Source organism: Hylobates moloch, unplaced genomic scaffold (assembly GCF_009828535.3).
Source record: "Hylobates moloch isolate HMO894 unplaced genomic scaffold, HMol_V3 SCAFFOLD_12, whole genome shotgun sequence".
In the NCBI taxonomy this organism is placed as follows: Eukaryota; Metazoa; Chordata; class Mammalia; order Primates; family Hylobatidae; genus Hylobates; species Hylobates moloch.
The window spans coordinates 39,185,895-39,202,267 of NW_026652287.1; the positions used below are offsets into that span (position 1 = coordinate 39,185,895).

Below are 16,373 nucleotides of genomic sequence, written 5' to 3' on the forward strand. Positions count from 1 at the left end.
GACCACAAGGGCATGCCACCGTGCCCAGCAATTTTTTTCATATTTTGTAGAGATGGGGTCTCCTTATGTTGCCCAGGCTGGTCTCAAATTTCTGGGCTCAGTAATCCTCCCACCTCAGCCTTTGAAAGTATTGGGATTACGAGTACGAATCACCACACCTGACCTATTCACTCTTTCTTCCTTCCTTCCCTCTCTCTGTCCCCTTCCCCCTCCTCCCCTCCCCCTCTTTCTTTCTCTTCTTTTTTCTCTTTCTTCTTTCTTTTTTCTCTTTCTTCTTTTTCTTTCTTTCTTCTTTCTCTCCCCCCTTTTTATTCTTTCTTTCTCTCTCTTTTTCTTTCTTTCTTGTAAGAACACTTAACATGAGATGTAGCCTCTTACATTTTGATGTGCACAGCATGGTATTATTAACTCTAGGCATAATATTGTGCTGCATATCTTAGAACTTATGCCTCTCATATAGCTGAAACTTCATACCTGTTGAACAGCAACTCCCTATGGGAGAGGATTCACTTCTAAGCTCACTCACGTGGTTGCTGGCAGGCTTGAGTGCCAGCTCAACAGCTATTGGCTAGAGATTTCAGTTCCTTACCATGTAAGCTTTTCAACAACATGCCTTAGTGTCCTTGTGACATGGCAGCTAGGACCTGGCAGCTGGCTTCCCCTAGGCACTCAAGACAGAAACCACAGTCTTTTTATAGCCCTATATCAGGAGTGACAACCTATCACTTCTGACTTATTTGTCAGAAGTAAGTCAGTGAGTAGGCCGGGCGTAGTGGCTCACGCCTGTAATCCCAGCACTTTGGGAGGCCAAGGCGGGTGGATCATGAGGTCAGGAGTTCAAGATCAGCCTGGCAAAGATGGTGAAACCCCGTCTCTACTAAAAATACAAAAATTAGCCAAGCATGGTGGCGGGTGCCTGTAATACCAGCTACTCGGGAGTCTGAGCCACAGAATTGCTTGAACCCAGGAGGCGGAGGTTGCAGTGAGCCAAGATCATGCCGCTGCACTCCAGGCTGGGTGACAGAGTGAGACTCCATGTCAAAAAAAAAAAAAGAAGAAGTAAGTCGGTGAGACTGGATGCAGTGGCTCACGCCTGTAATCCCAACACTTTGGGAGGCTGAGGTGGGCGGATCACTTAAGGTTAGGAGTTCTAGACCAGCCTGACCAGTCTCTACTAAAAATACAAAAACTAGCTAGGCGTGGTGAAGCACACCTGTAATCCCAGCTACTTGGGAGGCTGAGGCAGGAGAATGGCTTGAACCTGGGAGGCGGAGGTTGCAGTGAGCTGAGATTGTCACACCACTGCACTCCAGCTTGGGCGACAGAGCAAGACTCCATCTCACATTCAGGGGAAGGATTAGATAAGGGTGTGAACATGAGACAATGGGGACCCTGGGGGCCCATGTGGGGGCTGCCCACCACACTGGGGTACAGAAGGGGTCAGTCACTTGTCCACACTTACAGAGCTAGCTAGCAAATTGCAAAGCTGGGATTCGAGCCCAAGCAGCACGTCTCTAAAATCCGAGTTCTTCACTTCCACCCTGTACCATGCCTCCTCTGCGCCCTTTTGCAGCATGCTTGTATATGCAGATAATATTTCTGGAAAGATTAAAAAAAAATACACTAAGGATATACATAAGAGTAGAAGGGAGGCTTAACTTTCATCGAAGAACCTTTCATGCTGTTGAGTCTGTCTGCATTGTTTACCAAGCACGGATATTATTTTTCAATCTTCTTTTTTGCCATAGAACTCAAATGGCATGATAAAAAGATATTTTTCTGCTAAAATACAAAATAAAATCAAACAAAATTATTTATTTATTTATTTTGAAGATGAGGTCTGGCTCTGTCGCCCAGGCTGGAGTACAGTGATACGGTCACAGCTCACTGCAGCCTCAAACTCCTGGGTTCAAGGGATCCTCCCACCTCAGCCTCCAGAGTAGCTGGGACTACAGGCACCTGCCACCACCAAACCCAGCTAATTTATTTTTCTTTTCTTTTTTTTTTTTTTTTTTTTAAGAGACGAGGTATCGCCATCCTGGTCTCAAACTCCTGGGCTCAAGTTATCCTCTGGCCTCAGCCTCCCAAAGTTCTGAGATTATAATCATGAGCCACCCTTCCCTGCCGCAAACAAAAACATTTAGACAGCACGTTTACAAGGAAAGAATTAGTAAAACCACAGGGCCAGTGAAAACGAGTTTGGGTATGAGAACGATACAAAAACTGCCTCCTTCCTGGGACATTTCCAGGTCTCCTTGAGAGAATTTATCCTTGGTGGTTGTTAAAACTATTTTTTTTCTCCCAGACGAGCTTCTCCCTAATTGATTGTTTTTATTTAATTGATGACTGTTAATTAACCAGCTCCTATTAGAACTTTACAGGCCATTTACGCACTGATGCGTGGTTTTAAGAGCCTCTTACTTGGTACAAACCTGAGTTTGAGCATCTGATCCTTTCAAGAGAAGCATAAAAGGACAATTTCCATAATGACGGGGCTTCTGAATAGCGGATTTTGTGTAAAAAGCACCTGAGTGCTGCAGAGATCTTTTATTTGTCTCACGGCTTTTTTGCCGTCTGCTGCCACGTTTCTCTGCAACACGGAATCATTTCCATAGCAAATACTTGTGACCCCGAACAGCCATCGAAGGGGCAAGCTGAATACACACCAAACACATTTAAAAGAAAAAAAAAAACATTTTGTTTTCAGCCAGAGGTATTAACCACTTCTAGGCAACCAGGAAGCAGAAGGATAGAATGGCTGTGTGTGGCTGTGTCCCATATTAACTTCAAAGGCAAGGAAAAAGGAAAGGAAAGAGGAAAAAGAGAAATAGAAGGAGGAAAAAAGGAGAATTTGGAGAGAAAATAAAAGGGGTAACTGGGCATAGTGGCTCACGCCTGTAATCCCAGCACTTTGGGAAGCCCAAGTGGGTGGATCACTTGAGGTCAGGAGTTTGAGATCAGCCTAGCCAACATGGCAAAAACCCCATCTCTACTAAAAATACAAAAAATTAGGCCAAGCACGGTGGCTCACGCCTGTAATCCCAGCACTTTGGGAGGCCGAGGCAGGTGGATCATGAAGTCAGGAGATCGAGACCATCCTGGCTAACACAATGAAACCCCGTCTCTACTAAAAATACAAAAAAATAGCCGGTAGTGGTGGTGGGTGTCTGTAGTCCCAGCTACTCAGGAGGCTGAGGCAGGAGAATGGCATGAACCCAGGAGGCAGAGCTTGCAGTGAGCAGAGATGGCACCACTGCACACCAGCCTGGGCGACAGAGTGAGACTCCGTCTCAAAAAAAAAAAAAAAAATTAGCCCGTGTGGTGGCGGCGCCTGTTAATCCCAGCTACTCGGGAGGCTGAGGCACAAAAATCTCTTGAACTCGGGAGGTGGAGGCTGCAGTGAGCTGAGATCGTGCCACTGCACTCAAGCCTGGGCGACAGAGCAAGATCCTGTCTCAGGGAAAAAAAAAAAAAAAAGGTGAGGAATGAGAAGGAAAGAGGTTTATAAAAAACAGACAAACAAAAAATTTCAGTAACAGAAGCTGTCAAGTATACTAGCTGCCTTCTTTATGAAAATAGAGATAAAAACGTTCAATTCTGGGCGGGCACTGTGGCTCCTGCCTGTAATCCTCGCACTCTGGGAGGCCAAGGCAGGATGATCGTTTGAGGCCAGGAGTTTGAGACTAGTCTGGCCAACAAAGCAAGACTTCATCTCTACAAAAAATTAAATAAAATCAGGCTGGGCACAGTGGCTGACACTTGTAATCCCAGTACTTTGGGAAGCTGAGGTGGGCGGATCACTTGAGGCCAGGAATTTGAGACCAGCCTGGCCAACATGGTGAAACCCTGTCTCTACTAAAAATACAAAAATTAGCCAGGCATGCTGGCAGGCGCCTGTAATCCCAGCTACTCGGGAGGCTGAGGCAGGAGAATCGCTTGAATCCAGGAGGCAGAGGTTGCAGTGAACCGAGATTGCACCACTGCACTCCAGCCTGAGTGACAAAGCAAGATTCCATCTCAATCAATCAATCAATCAAAATCAACTAGGCATGGCGATGCGGACTTATAGTCCCAGCTACCTGGGAGGCTGAGGTGGAAGAATTGCTTGAGCCTGGGGAGGTTGAGATTGTAGTGAGCGGAGACTGTGCCATTGTATGATAGGCAACAGAGCAAGACCCTGTCTCAAAATAATAATAAGAAGAACTCAAAAAAGAGAATGTTCAATTCTTAGCTTTATTACAACCAAGCTGTAACGGTAACATAGTGCATTGACTAGTCTAGGTTCTGTGCCTGAATGTTAGCAACTTTTCAGAATTGATACAAAGATTTACCTTACAACGTGGCAAGGCAATCTAACAAAAGGGTCAGCGGGGGCTTTGCAACTAGTTCACATCTTTATAAACGACACTGGCTTCAGCTGCATTATTTTAAGGATATCACCGTGTGAACTGTACTACTTTTATTATTATTATTGTTTTAATAGAGACAGGAGGCTGGGCACTGTGGCTCATGCCTGTAATCCCAGACTTTGGGAGGCTGAGGTGGGAGGATCACCTGAGCTGAGGGAGGTTGAGGCTGTAGTGAACCACAATTGCGCCACTGCACTCCATTCTAAACAACAGAGTGACACCCTGTCTCAAAACAAAACAAAAACAAATTGAGATGTAACCCACAGACGTCAAAGGGCATAATTCTTAATTGTTTACATATGTGTGACTTTTTACGTACGTGTGTGTGAGTGTGTGTGTGTGTGAATCCTTTACCACTAGCACCTGGATCAAGGTATGGAACATTTTCTTCTCCCCAAAAGGTTCTCTCTTGTCCTTTTCCAGTTAATACTTCTACCCCATTTTCCTGACTTCTACCACCACATGTATTTTGCTTACTCTTTTACTTTTTTTTTTAGACAAGTCTTGCTCTGTTGCCCAAGCTGGAGTGCAAGGGCGTGATCTCAGCTCACTGCAACCGCCATCTCCTGGTTCAATCGATTCTCCTGCCTCAGCCTCCCAAGTAGCTGGGAATACAGGTGCACACCACCACGCCCAGCTAATTTTTTGTATTTTTAGTAGAGATGGAGTTTCGCCATGTTGGCAAGGCTTGTCTTGAACTCCTGACCTCAAGTGATCCACCTGCCTTAACCTCCCAAAGTGCTGGGACTACAGGCGTCAGCCACCGCGCCTGGCCTTTTCTGGCTTCTTTAGCATATTATATCTGTGAAGTTCATTCATATTGTTGAATGCATCAGTTGTTTATTCTTTTAAAAAATCTGAGTGGTATTTCATTATATAAATATACCACTATTTATAGGTTTATTCTTTTGTTGACAGACATTTGGTTTGCTTCTAATATTCTTTAAAAAAAATTTTTTTTTTGAGATGGAGTCTCGCTCTGTCTCCCAGGCTGGAGTGCAGTGGTGAGATCTCAGCTCACTGCCACCTCCGCCTCCCAGTTTCAAGTGATTCTCCTGCTTCAGCCTACCGAGTAGCTGGGATTCCAGGCATCCGTCACCGCTCCCGTCTAATTTTTGTATTTTTAGTAAAGACAGGGTTTCACCATGTTCACCAGGCTGGTCTTGAACTCCTGACCTTGGGTGATCCGCTTACCTCGGCCTCCCAAAGTGTTGGGATTACAGGCATGAGCCACTGTGCCCAGCCCCTCAAATTTTTAGTAGACACAATTGGCAAGAAACTTTATGCGCACAAGCAAGCGGTAAGAAACTTCAAACCATTTTCTACAAGCCTTTAAAAAATTATAACAGGTGAAATTATGTCTAAGGACCCCAACTTCTCTTCTTCTTTATTCATTAACAAATATAAGTTTCAAAAATTCTTGTAATGATGTAAATGGCTTTTTGAATCCAGTTGAGTGTTTTCCCATCAGGCACTTCAAATGATAATGATGCTCTAATTTGCATGCATTGTTGGAGCAGTCATCCAGTTGCTGGCCTGATCCCTGCTAAAAGAGCATACCAGCTGCAAATTGACAGAAGAATCTGATACATGTGAAGATGGGGACTTGGAGGCTTTATCTGGAGCTGCATCTACCAGGAGCCCCCTTCTGGTCTCCTCCAAGAACTGCACCTTGGCTTCATGGCCTTACCTTGGCACCTGGAACATGGACTCCTTCAGTATCTTCCGGTACCTGGATCCACAGTGACAGGATGTTCATGGTGGACAACGAGTGTCAGACGTAGGGATCAAAGACACACCTCCAGACCTCACTCCATACTGGCCACCCTGACAGGAGCCTTGGATGAGGTTGCTCATGGCTGTAGATGACACACCAAGAAACTAGAGCTTTTCAGATGCCACCTGGCCACACCTGTTCTCGGCCATAGCAGTGTTACTTGGTACTGTCAGCGTCCACTGCATTCTGTTAAATGTGTGTCATTTGGCCGGGCGCGGTGGCTCACGCTTGTAATCCCAGCACTTTGGGAGGCCAAGGCGGGCGGATCACGAGGTCAGGAGATTGAGACCACGGTGAAACCCCGTCTCTACTAAAAATACAAAAAAATTAGCCGGGCGTGGTGGTGGGCGCCTGTAGTCCCAGCTACTCGGAGAGGCTGAGGCAGGAGAATGGCGTGAACCCGGGAGGCGGAGCTTGCAGTGAGCCGAGATTGCACCACTGCACTCCAGCCTGGGCGACAGAGCGAGACTCCGTCTCAAAAAAAAAAAAAAAAAAAAAAGTGTGTCATTTAAAGACCACAAGACATAACAAAAATTAATTCATTAAAACTTACTGTATTTTATTTTTTAAACTGAGATAGGGTCTCTCTCTGTTGCCCAGGCTAGAGTGCAGTGGTGCAATCACAGCTCACTGCAACCTCAAACTCCTGGGATCAATCTTCCCGCTTCAGCGTCCCAAGTAGCTGGGACTACAGGTACATGTCACCACATGGCGTTAATTTTCAATTTTTTAGGAGAGATGAGGTCTCACTATGTTGCTCAGGCTGGCCTGAAACTCGACCTTAAGCGATCCCTCCGTGTTGGCCTTCCAAAATGCTGGAATTACAGGTGTAAGCCACCATGCCTGGCCTAATTTTGCTTACACACACACACACACACACACACACACACACACACACGATAAGAAAATTGCAATTTCAGGAGCCATGACTTACGACATCATTGATTCCTGATGGGGCAGGTCAAAAACAAAACAAAACAAAACAAAACAAAACAAAACAAAACAAAACAAAACAGGACCACAAGATGGCAGTATTGCATAACAAGCTTTACTGCGCGGCACTCAGATAGGTTTGCATGCGGGGAATGTCCCTTCCAGCAGGACCCCTTCCAGAGGAGCTCCTGGGACAGAGGACAGTTAGAGGCAGGGCTTAAGTGTCTAAGTGATGTCACTGAGTAGCAAGGTGGGGAGAGTCTGCATCATAGAACTCTGAAAGGCAACAATAATTTGGGGTTTCTTATGGCTATTTTTCTTCTCTGTGATTAATAGGTGTTGGGTGCAATTTTGTGGGGTATGCAAAGCAGGTAGGCTCTAAATGACTAAACACATGCTTATTTGTGCAATATTTATAGCAATGGATTGTGTGAGAATTTGAGCGTGGTGCTGGCGGGCTTTGAGCTGAGAGGTCCCTGCCTGCCTGCTGTAAAGAAATAAATGAGATAGGGCTGATAGAAAGACACCATCTTTGGCTCATTTATATAGCAAGTGACAACCAACGTAGTTCAAACCTTTCTTGCACCATCCACTCTTATCCTGCACCATCCACTCTTATCCACTTCTCATTCTTCCTGGAAGCTACCACGGAACATGCAAACCCCCGTATCCACTTTTGCCAGTAGGGACACCCACTTTTGAAAAGCCACGACCCCTGGCAATGAAGCTGCAGACATACCATTTAACTCACCCTGTCTGGAAAAGGAAAGTAAATGTTTTCTTCCCACTTTTTGCTAGGGAAATCCAGGCACATAAATGTATTTAATAACTCCATGATTTAAATTTCAGGGCTTGTGTCTGTGTGTTATTGGAAAAGCATTTGAAGCTGGCTGTCATGGTTCATGGCTGCAATCTCAACACTTTGGAGGCTGAGGCAAGAGGCTCACTTGAGGCCAGGAGTTCCAGACCAGGCTGGACAACTCTACCTCTACAAAAAAATAAAATAATAAGCCCTGCATGGTGGTGCACACCTGTAGTTCTAGCTACTCAGGAGGCTGAGGTGGGAGGATTGCTTGAGCCCAGGAATTCAAGGCTACAGGGAGCTATGATCACACCACTGGGCCTGGGCAATAGAGTGAGATTCTGTCTCTAAATAAAAAAATACATTTGAGAATTTTAGCAAATCTAAGTACATTTGGAGTCTGCTAATATTACTGTATATGCTGTATATGGGATTTTGGTGGGACCATCCCTAAGGATTTAGTAATAAAATGTCCCTTTATATTGTTGAGAATTTTAAATAATTCTTTAAAGCAGTTATGTTCTAGTAAATATTTAATAACTGGCTCTTGAGTGGCATGGGGCACTGATTTGCAGTGTTTGCCAATTCCTGTGGTGTAAATACTCCCACTGTAGCTGATTTCAAGGTACAGATGCTATACCAGTGAATGTGAAGCTGAGAAGAGATGCATGCAATTGGCTCTGACTCATGCAGTTGATACATGCCAGCTCCAGCACATCATGACTTCAAGCTGTCCCAGATGTGCCCTGTCTGAATTTCTGACCTACAAAAACCATGAGAGATGATGATTGATTATCATTGTTTTAAGCTGCTGAGTTTTTTAGTAATTTCTTGCCTGCCAATAGATAACATAGCTATGATATAGCCCTTTCTCGTTCTTTTTCACAGCTGTATGGTATTCCATTTCATAGCTGGAATACCATACAGCTGCGAAAAGGAATGAGAAAGGCCTATATCGTAGCTATGTTATCTATAAGGGATATATTATAGATATGTCATCTCATTCTTTTTTACAGCTGTATAGTATTCCAGCTGTGAAATAGAATACTATAGAGCTGTGAAAAAGAATGAGAAAAAGACATATACCTATTACAGCAATTTGACCTCACCCAATGGTGAGATTCATTATGTAATAATATCGGACCAATCTCGTTCAATTTTTATGTAACAAAGTTGTGAGTTGTCTTTCAGTTGCCATGGACCCCAGGTTGCAAGTTACATAATCAGAACATGTCCAGATGAGCTAAAAAGTCAACCACAGGTGGAACCTAAGTGCTCAGACTAAGGAGCAGAACTGAATTAAGAAACAGACGCCACATGGCAATGATCCAGTATCCAATCAGCTCGAGCCCTGGCATCACACCATTGCAAGAGCCAATCAGATCATGCCTCATTACCCTGTGACTATAAAATCTGCTCCAACTCCCAGTTCAAAGAGACAGATTTGAGTGTTTTCTCCCATTTTCTTGCCAGTTGGCTCACATTAAACCTTTCTCACTGCAAAAACATGGTGCTTTGCTGGTTGATGTTCCCTTGCATAAAGGCAAATGGATCCAGTTTGGTCTGTAACAGTTACATATGAGGCTTTGACTCTGTATCTCACATTTTTGGAGCTTTTTTTTTTTGAGACAGAGTCTCTCTCTGTTGCCCAGGCTGGAGTGCAGTGGTGCATTCTCGGCTCACTGCAACCTCCCCCTCCTGGGTTCAAGCAATTCTCCTGCCTCAGCCTCCCAAGTAGCTGGGACTACAGGCACGTGTCACCACGCCTGGCTAATTTTTATATTTTTAGTAGAGACGGGGTTTCACCATGTTCACCAGGCTGGTCTTGAACTCCTGACCTCAAGTGATACACCCAACTCAGCCTCCCAAATTGCTGGGATAACAGGTGCGAGCCACTGCGCCCAGCCTCAAGTCAGTCTTTCTTCCCTGCTTCTGTTCAATTCACTCTGCCCTCCTCCACCCACCCAGGCAGTGAATGCTGCTTACTGATGGAGAGGGGGCCAGAAACAGAAATGATAAGGATACCAGAACTGTGGAGTCATGTTGGAGGGAGGCTGGTCCCAAGAGAAACCTTTGGACTGGGTGCAATGGCTCACACCTGTAATTGCAGAACTTTGGGAGGCCGAGGCAGTTGGATAGCTTGGGGTCAGAAGTTTGAGACCAGCCTGGCCAACATAATGAAACCCCATCTCTACTAAAAATACAAAAATTAGCTTGGCATGGTGGTGCATGCCCATAACCCCAGCTACCTGGGAAGCTGAGACAGGAGAATTGCTTGTACCCGGGAGGTAGAGGTTACAGTGAGCCAAGATCATACCATTGCACCCTAGCCTGGGTGACAGAGCAAGACTTTGTCTAAATAAATAAATAAAGTAGTAAACAAAAGAGAGGTGTTGAAATTCCTCCCATGAGTAATCCATTGGATATGTGAATATATTTTATTGTTTTTTTTTTTTTTTTTTTTTTTGAGACAGCGTCTTGCTCTGTTGCCCAGGCTGGAATGCAGTGGCTCGATCTCGGCTCACTGCAGCCTCTGCCTCCCAGGTTCAAGTGATTTTCCTTCCTCAGCTTCCCGAGTAGTTGGGATTACAGGTACTTGCTACCACACCCAACTAATTTTTTGTATTTTTGGTAGAGACGGGGTTTCACCCTGTGGGCCAGGCTGGTCTCAAACTCCTGACTTGAACTCCCACCTCTGCCTCCCAAAGTGCTGGGATGGCAGGCGTGAGCCACCACACCTGGCTCTATTTTTATTTTTAATATGGCAAAATACGTATAACACTAAACTTACTACCTTAACCATTTTTAAGTGTATAGTTGTAAATTTTGTGTAATTTTAAGTCATTAAAATTTTAATTTAAATACTCACATAGGCTTGTAGCTACCATATTGGACAGGGTCAATTTCCAAATTTTTCCCTGAGTTAGTAAGTCACCTCTTCCATGCATAATTCATCACTCTTTTATCAGCTGGACTTTTGAGACTTAGAAACAACGATTTTTTTTTCTGCTGTATTACATTGAGGGGTATAATATTTGATCAAATTACATTGTTAGGGCCTGGAGCAGTGGCTCATGCCTGTAATCCCACCACTTTGGGAGGCCGAGGTGGGTGGATCACCTGAGGTCAGGAGTTCGAGGCTAGCCTGGCCAACATAGTGAAACCCTGTCTCTATGAAACATACAAAAATTAGCCCAGTGTGGTGGCAGGCACCTGTAATCCCAGCTACTCAGGAGGCTGGGATTTTTTTGAGACAGTCTCAAAAAATAAAATAAAATAATAAAATAAAATAAAATAGTTGTTAGAATAAGAAGCACAACTGGCATAAACAGGTTTGGGAATACACGGCTTGCGCTCAGTGAGCACACAGCGAGCCTGGTATGGAAGTGGTTGCATGTACATTTCAGAGCAACCCTGCAAGGGTTCCGTATGAACCAGGGACCGTGCATGCTCTATGGGGGACAGACCTTCGGTTAACGGATGAGTTGGTTAATTGGGTGTCTTGGAGGTTGGCTGAGAGCTCCCACTGTTCTCGACTCTTAAGACAAGATGGTGCATGAAGTGAAAGCAGGTGCCGCAGTGGAGGATCCTAGAGCCAGCCAAGTAGTGAGGATCCAACCGTCCCCTTGCCCAGAGAGGCACCGGTGGAGGATGCACAGGTGACTCACACTGCCAGCTGAGTCCCCCCTCCCCCATTTCCAGTGTGAACACCTGGATTCTTTTACAGTTACCCTTGACTTGAGTTCACTTTGCCCTTGGCTCTGGGGGAAGAGGGAGTCTCCTGGGGTCTGCTGGATTAGAAGAGATGAATGTTGCCAAATGAATGCTTCTCTTTCTGCAGCTGTTGCCTTTATGCAATGTCATTTCTATCTTCAGTTCTTTCTCCATTAAAATGTGAGCCATGGCCTGGAATGAACTTCATCCCTCTGTGTGGAGGAAATGTCCTCAACTGCCCAGACAGGCTCAGCTTCGGGTCGTGTAGGAAGAACGCCTGGAAGGGAGTGGGGAGTTGAGCTCAAAGACTAACAGCCAAGACTCTGGGAGAGTGGTCAGCTCAGAGTCCTCAGGGGAGGGGGTGTGGGGATGAGAGTCCACGTTATTATATTACCTGGGGCAGGTGGGATAAAGGTAGGAGAAGGTAAGTGGAGGGATTTTAGTGGCATACAATGACTGCCTTTGTTGCAGAGAGTTTATTAGGAAGCAGATGAGAGGAACTGAGCTTGCAAAAGGTTTGTTTAGAGGGGACCCACCCTTGGGATGGATACTGGTGGAAGGGAAAGGGAAGGAAAGGGAAACAAACAGGATTGGGGGAGAGAGAGAGACAGAGAGAGAGAGACAGAGAGAGGCATGAAAAGTCCAGCTGCCCCCAGCTCTGTAGCTGGGATGGTCTCTGAGTTGTCCTGAGATTTGAGGAGAGGGGCCTGAGATTTTATGCCTCCATACAGATGTTGGTGGCCCGGGGAAGGGAACAAGACCCTGGATGAGGAGGTGCCATTCGTCAGATGCTGACCTGAAGGGGTGGACAGCAGAGGTCTGCTTCCAGCAACATTCCCACAGGCTGGGGCACACATCTTTCATCGCTGAAAAGATCTGGGTAGCACAGCAGCGTCTTCCTCATCCTTGCTGAAACTTGTCTGGGATAGCTACGGACAGATTTTCTCTAAGCAGATTTACTTTTCCATGGTGAGAGGGTGTGTGTGTCTATGTGATTATGTGTCTCTATGAAGGTGTGAGTGCATATGTGTGTGTGTCATACTGTGTGTGTATGTAACTATGAGTATGTGTGTCTGAATGTGTGGTGACTGTATGTGCAACTGTGTGTCAGCATGAGGGTGTGTGTGCATATCTTTGGGAGTATGTGCATGTGACTGTGTGTGTCTGTATGAGAGTGTATATGAGTGCACATGTGTGTCATAATGTATGTGTGTATGTAACTGTGTGTATGAGATTGTGTATGAGTCTGAGAAGGTGTGTGCATATGTGTGTGAGTGTATATATGTAATTGGGTTTCTGTATGAGGGTGTGTGAGAATGTGGGGTGTGCAAGTGTGTGTGCAGGTGTGAGAACATACGAGTGTGACTGTATATGTGACTGTATCTGCATGAGGGTGTGTGTGCCTGTGTGTATTTGTCTGCATGAGGGCACACAGGAGTGTGTGTGTGATTATTATGTGTATAATTAGGTGTATATCAGTGCATACGTGTGTGTGTATGTAACTGTGTGTCTGAGGGTGTGTGAGTGTGAGAATGTGTGTGCATATGTGAGTGGGTGTGCATATGTAATTATGTGTCTGTATGAGGCTGTGTAACCATGCGTGTGCATATATGTGTGAGAATGCATATATATAGTTGTGTCCATATGAGGGTGTGTGGGAGCACGTGTGTGCATATGTATGTGAGTGTGTGTATGTAATTGCATGTCTGTATGAGGGTGTGTGAGAGTGTGAGCATGTGTGTGCACATGTATGTGTCTTGGAGGTTGGCTGAGAGCACCCACACATGTATGTGAGTGGAGGAGTGTGGGAGTGTGTGTATGTAATTGTGTGTCTGTACGAGGCTGTGTGACCATGCATGTCCATATATGTGTGAGTATGGGAATGCATATATATAATTGTGTCTGTATGAGGGTGAGAGTGTGAGCAAGTGTGTGCATATGTGTGTGAATGTGTGTGAGTGTGGGAGTGTGTATGTAATTGTGTGTCTATATGAGGGTGTGTGTGACCATGCGTGTCCATATATGTGTGTGTGTGAGTGTATGTAATTGTGCATATAAGGGCCTGAGCAATGTGACTGTGTGACTGTCACACATTGTGTGTCTGACAGTGTACATGTGTACAAAATGGGATGTCTCTATAATGAGGCACGTGTGTGACTGCATATGTGCATGACTATGTGGATGAGTGTGCATGCATGTAATCATGTGTCTGTATGACAGTACATGTGACTGAGTGTGTGCACGTGTGTGTGTGTGCATGCCTGCCAGTTTGTGTCTGTATGAAGGCATTTGAATTGTGTGAACAGGTGTGATTGTGGGAGCATGTTATGAGTGTGAGTGTGTGTGTGTGTGAGTGTGCTTGTGATTGTGTGCCCATGGGAAGGTCTGAGTGTGAGTACCTGTGCACGTGAGAGTGTCTGAGCGAGCGAGCGAGCGTGTGTGCAACTTGCATAAATCTGTCTGGCACCAGCAAAGTGGCTCAACCGTCATTGGAGACAGAGGTCCCTTCCCTCCTATTGGGGACCTCCTATCAAGAGGTCCCTTGACCTGCTCCCTCCTCTCCAGCTTCACCCCTGTCCAAGGAGGCTGCTCCTGATCCCAGGATTCTACTGGGCGGGGGGATGGGGAAGGGCGTCACCTCCTTTCGTTTATAGGCATGACCAGGCGTGGCCCCCACCACTTATGCCCACATCCCACAGGGCAGGATGTAGCCACATGGACACACCATGCAGTCAGGGGGCCTGGGAAACATTCTCTCTCTTTAGGTGAGGGCTCTGGGGAAGAAGGGCTGAATGAACATTGGTGGACACTGGCTCTCCTAGCACAGCTGCCCAGGTGCTCTGCAGAGTGGATATCTGTGAAACATTCAGAAGGCCCTGGTGGCCATGCACGGTGGCTCACACCTGTAATCCCAGCACCATGGGAGGCTGAGGCGGGTGGATCACCTGAGGCCAGGATGTGGAGACCAGCCTGGCCAACATGGTGAAAGCCCATCTCTACTAAAAATACAGAAAATTAGCCGGGCGTGGTGGTGCATGCCTGTAACCTCAGCTACTTGGGAGGCTGAGGCAGGAGAATCGCTTGAACCCGGGAGGCAGAGGTTGCAGTGAGCCAAGATCACGCCATTGCACTCCAGCCTGGGCAACAAGAGCCAAACTCCGTCTCTCTCTCTCACACACACACACAAAAGGCCCTGGAGACAATGGAACACTCCTTGTCCTTTTCTCCTGGCACAGCAGAAGATTCTGTTGCTACATCTTTATTTACTGAGCATCTAGTATGTGCTGCACCTGGCATTGTTTTGTGTTTTTTTTTTTTTTTTTTTTGAGACAAGGTCTTGCTCTGTAGGCCTGGCTGGAGTGCCGTGGCACCATCACAGCTCACTGCAGCCTGGAACTCCTGGGCTCAAACAATCCCCCCACCTCAGCCTCCCTACTAGCTGGAGTTACAGTTGCCCACCACCATGCCCGGCTAATTTTTTAAATTTTTCTGTAGAGACGGGGTCTTGCTACATTGCCCAGGCTGGTTTTGAACTCCTGGCCTCAAGTGATGCTCCAGCCTTGGCCTCCCAAAGTGCTGGGATTCCAGGCACAAGCCACTGTGCCTGGTAGCAGGCATTGTTAGCAGTGACTAAAACAGAGAACGAGAAGGGGGAGGCTGCTGTAAACACATGAAGACAGGCGGCGTAAGAGAAAGTCACGAGCGCAGGAATAACATCCAGGCATACTTCAGATCCCAGCTCAAGAAACCACTCCCAGGCCAGGCGCGGTGGCTCACGCCTGTCATCCCAGCAGTTTGGGAGGCCAAGGCGGGCGGATCACGAGGTCAGGAGTTCGAGACCAGCCTGGCCAACATGGCGAAACCCCGTCTGTACTGAAAATACAAAAGATTAGCCGGGCGTGGTGGTGGGCGCCTGTAATCCCAGCTACTCGGGAGGCTGAGGCAGGAGAATCGCTTGAACCTGGGAGGCGGAGGTTGCAGTGAACTGAGATTGCACCATTGCACTCCAGCCTGGGTGACAGAGCGAGACTCCATGTCAAAAAAAGAAAGAAAAGAAAGAAAGCACTCCCAGACTCCCGGCGTGGGTGGGATCCTCTGATCAAGCCCTCAACACGCCTTGGGGCTCTCTTCACAATGATAAGTTTGCAGTTGTTTGTGTGATTCTAGGCCTCCTCTTATTTTCTTGAACAGGCCTCATCTGGTTTTGTTCATCTTTATGTCTCCAGCATCCAGCACAATCCCTGGCATTAGGGTCATGGCTTCATAAAAACATCACGAACGCACGCAGAAGTGCATGCCTGCATGAATAAATGAATGATGCGTGAAAAGAGCAATCTCCCGGTCCTGGAAGCAGCTTCCCCTAGGGGTGGGGGTGGGGTGCGGAGGCAGGGGCAGCCAGTGATGTCACAAGAGGTGGCTGGGATGGAAGGTTCTGGAAGGTTGAATGGGGTAGAAGGCCTGTTGTAGAGGGAAACCACCAATCCTCCTGCCTCCCACCACCACCACCATCCTGGCTGGACGGAGAGGGTGACAGGGGCTGGGAAGGGGCAGCTCATGTTCAGGTTTCCAGGAGGGGCTACCTGTTTACTGTCTTTGCAGGAAGAAGAAAACACCTGAGTGATCAGATGTCCCAGCTCCAGGTGCCTTGCCAGATGGCCAGAACCACACCTCTCGAAGAGTGACAGGTGCCAGTGGTATGGGAGAAGGGCATGCATTTTCTTTTCTTTCTTTTTTCTTT

At 46.6% G+C, this 16,373-nt stretch overlaps 1 protein-coding gene across 5 annotated transcripts in view; it reads left to right on the top strand.

Annotated features, from left to right (window-relative positions):
* Positions 1-16,373, top strand: part of ACSBG2 (acyl-CoA synthetase bubblegum family member 2) — a 96,831-nt gene that overhangs the window by 20,093 nt on the left and 60,365 nt on the right. The window contains exon 2 of one of the 5 annotated variants that reach the window (XM_058425116.1): positions 16,235-16,320. The gene's annotated coding sequence lies outside the window, so the exon portion shown is untranslated. Of the gene's footprint in view, positions 1-16,077; positions 16,330-16,373 lie in introns of those variants that run through there. The other 4 variants (XM_032169391.2, XM_032169389.2, XM_058425118.1 and 1 more) reach the window with 4 other exon arrangements.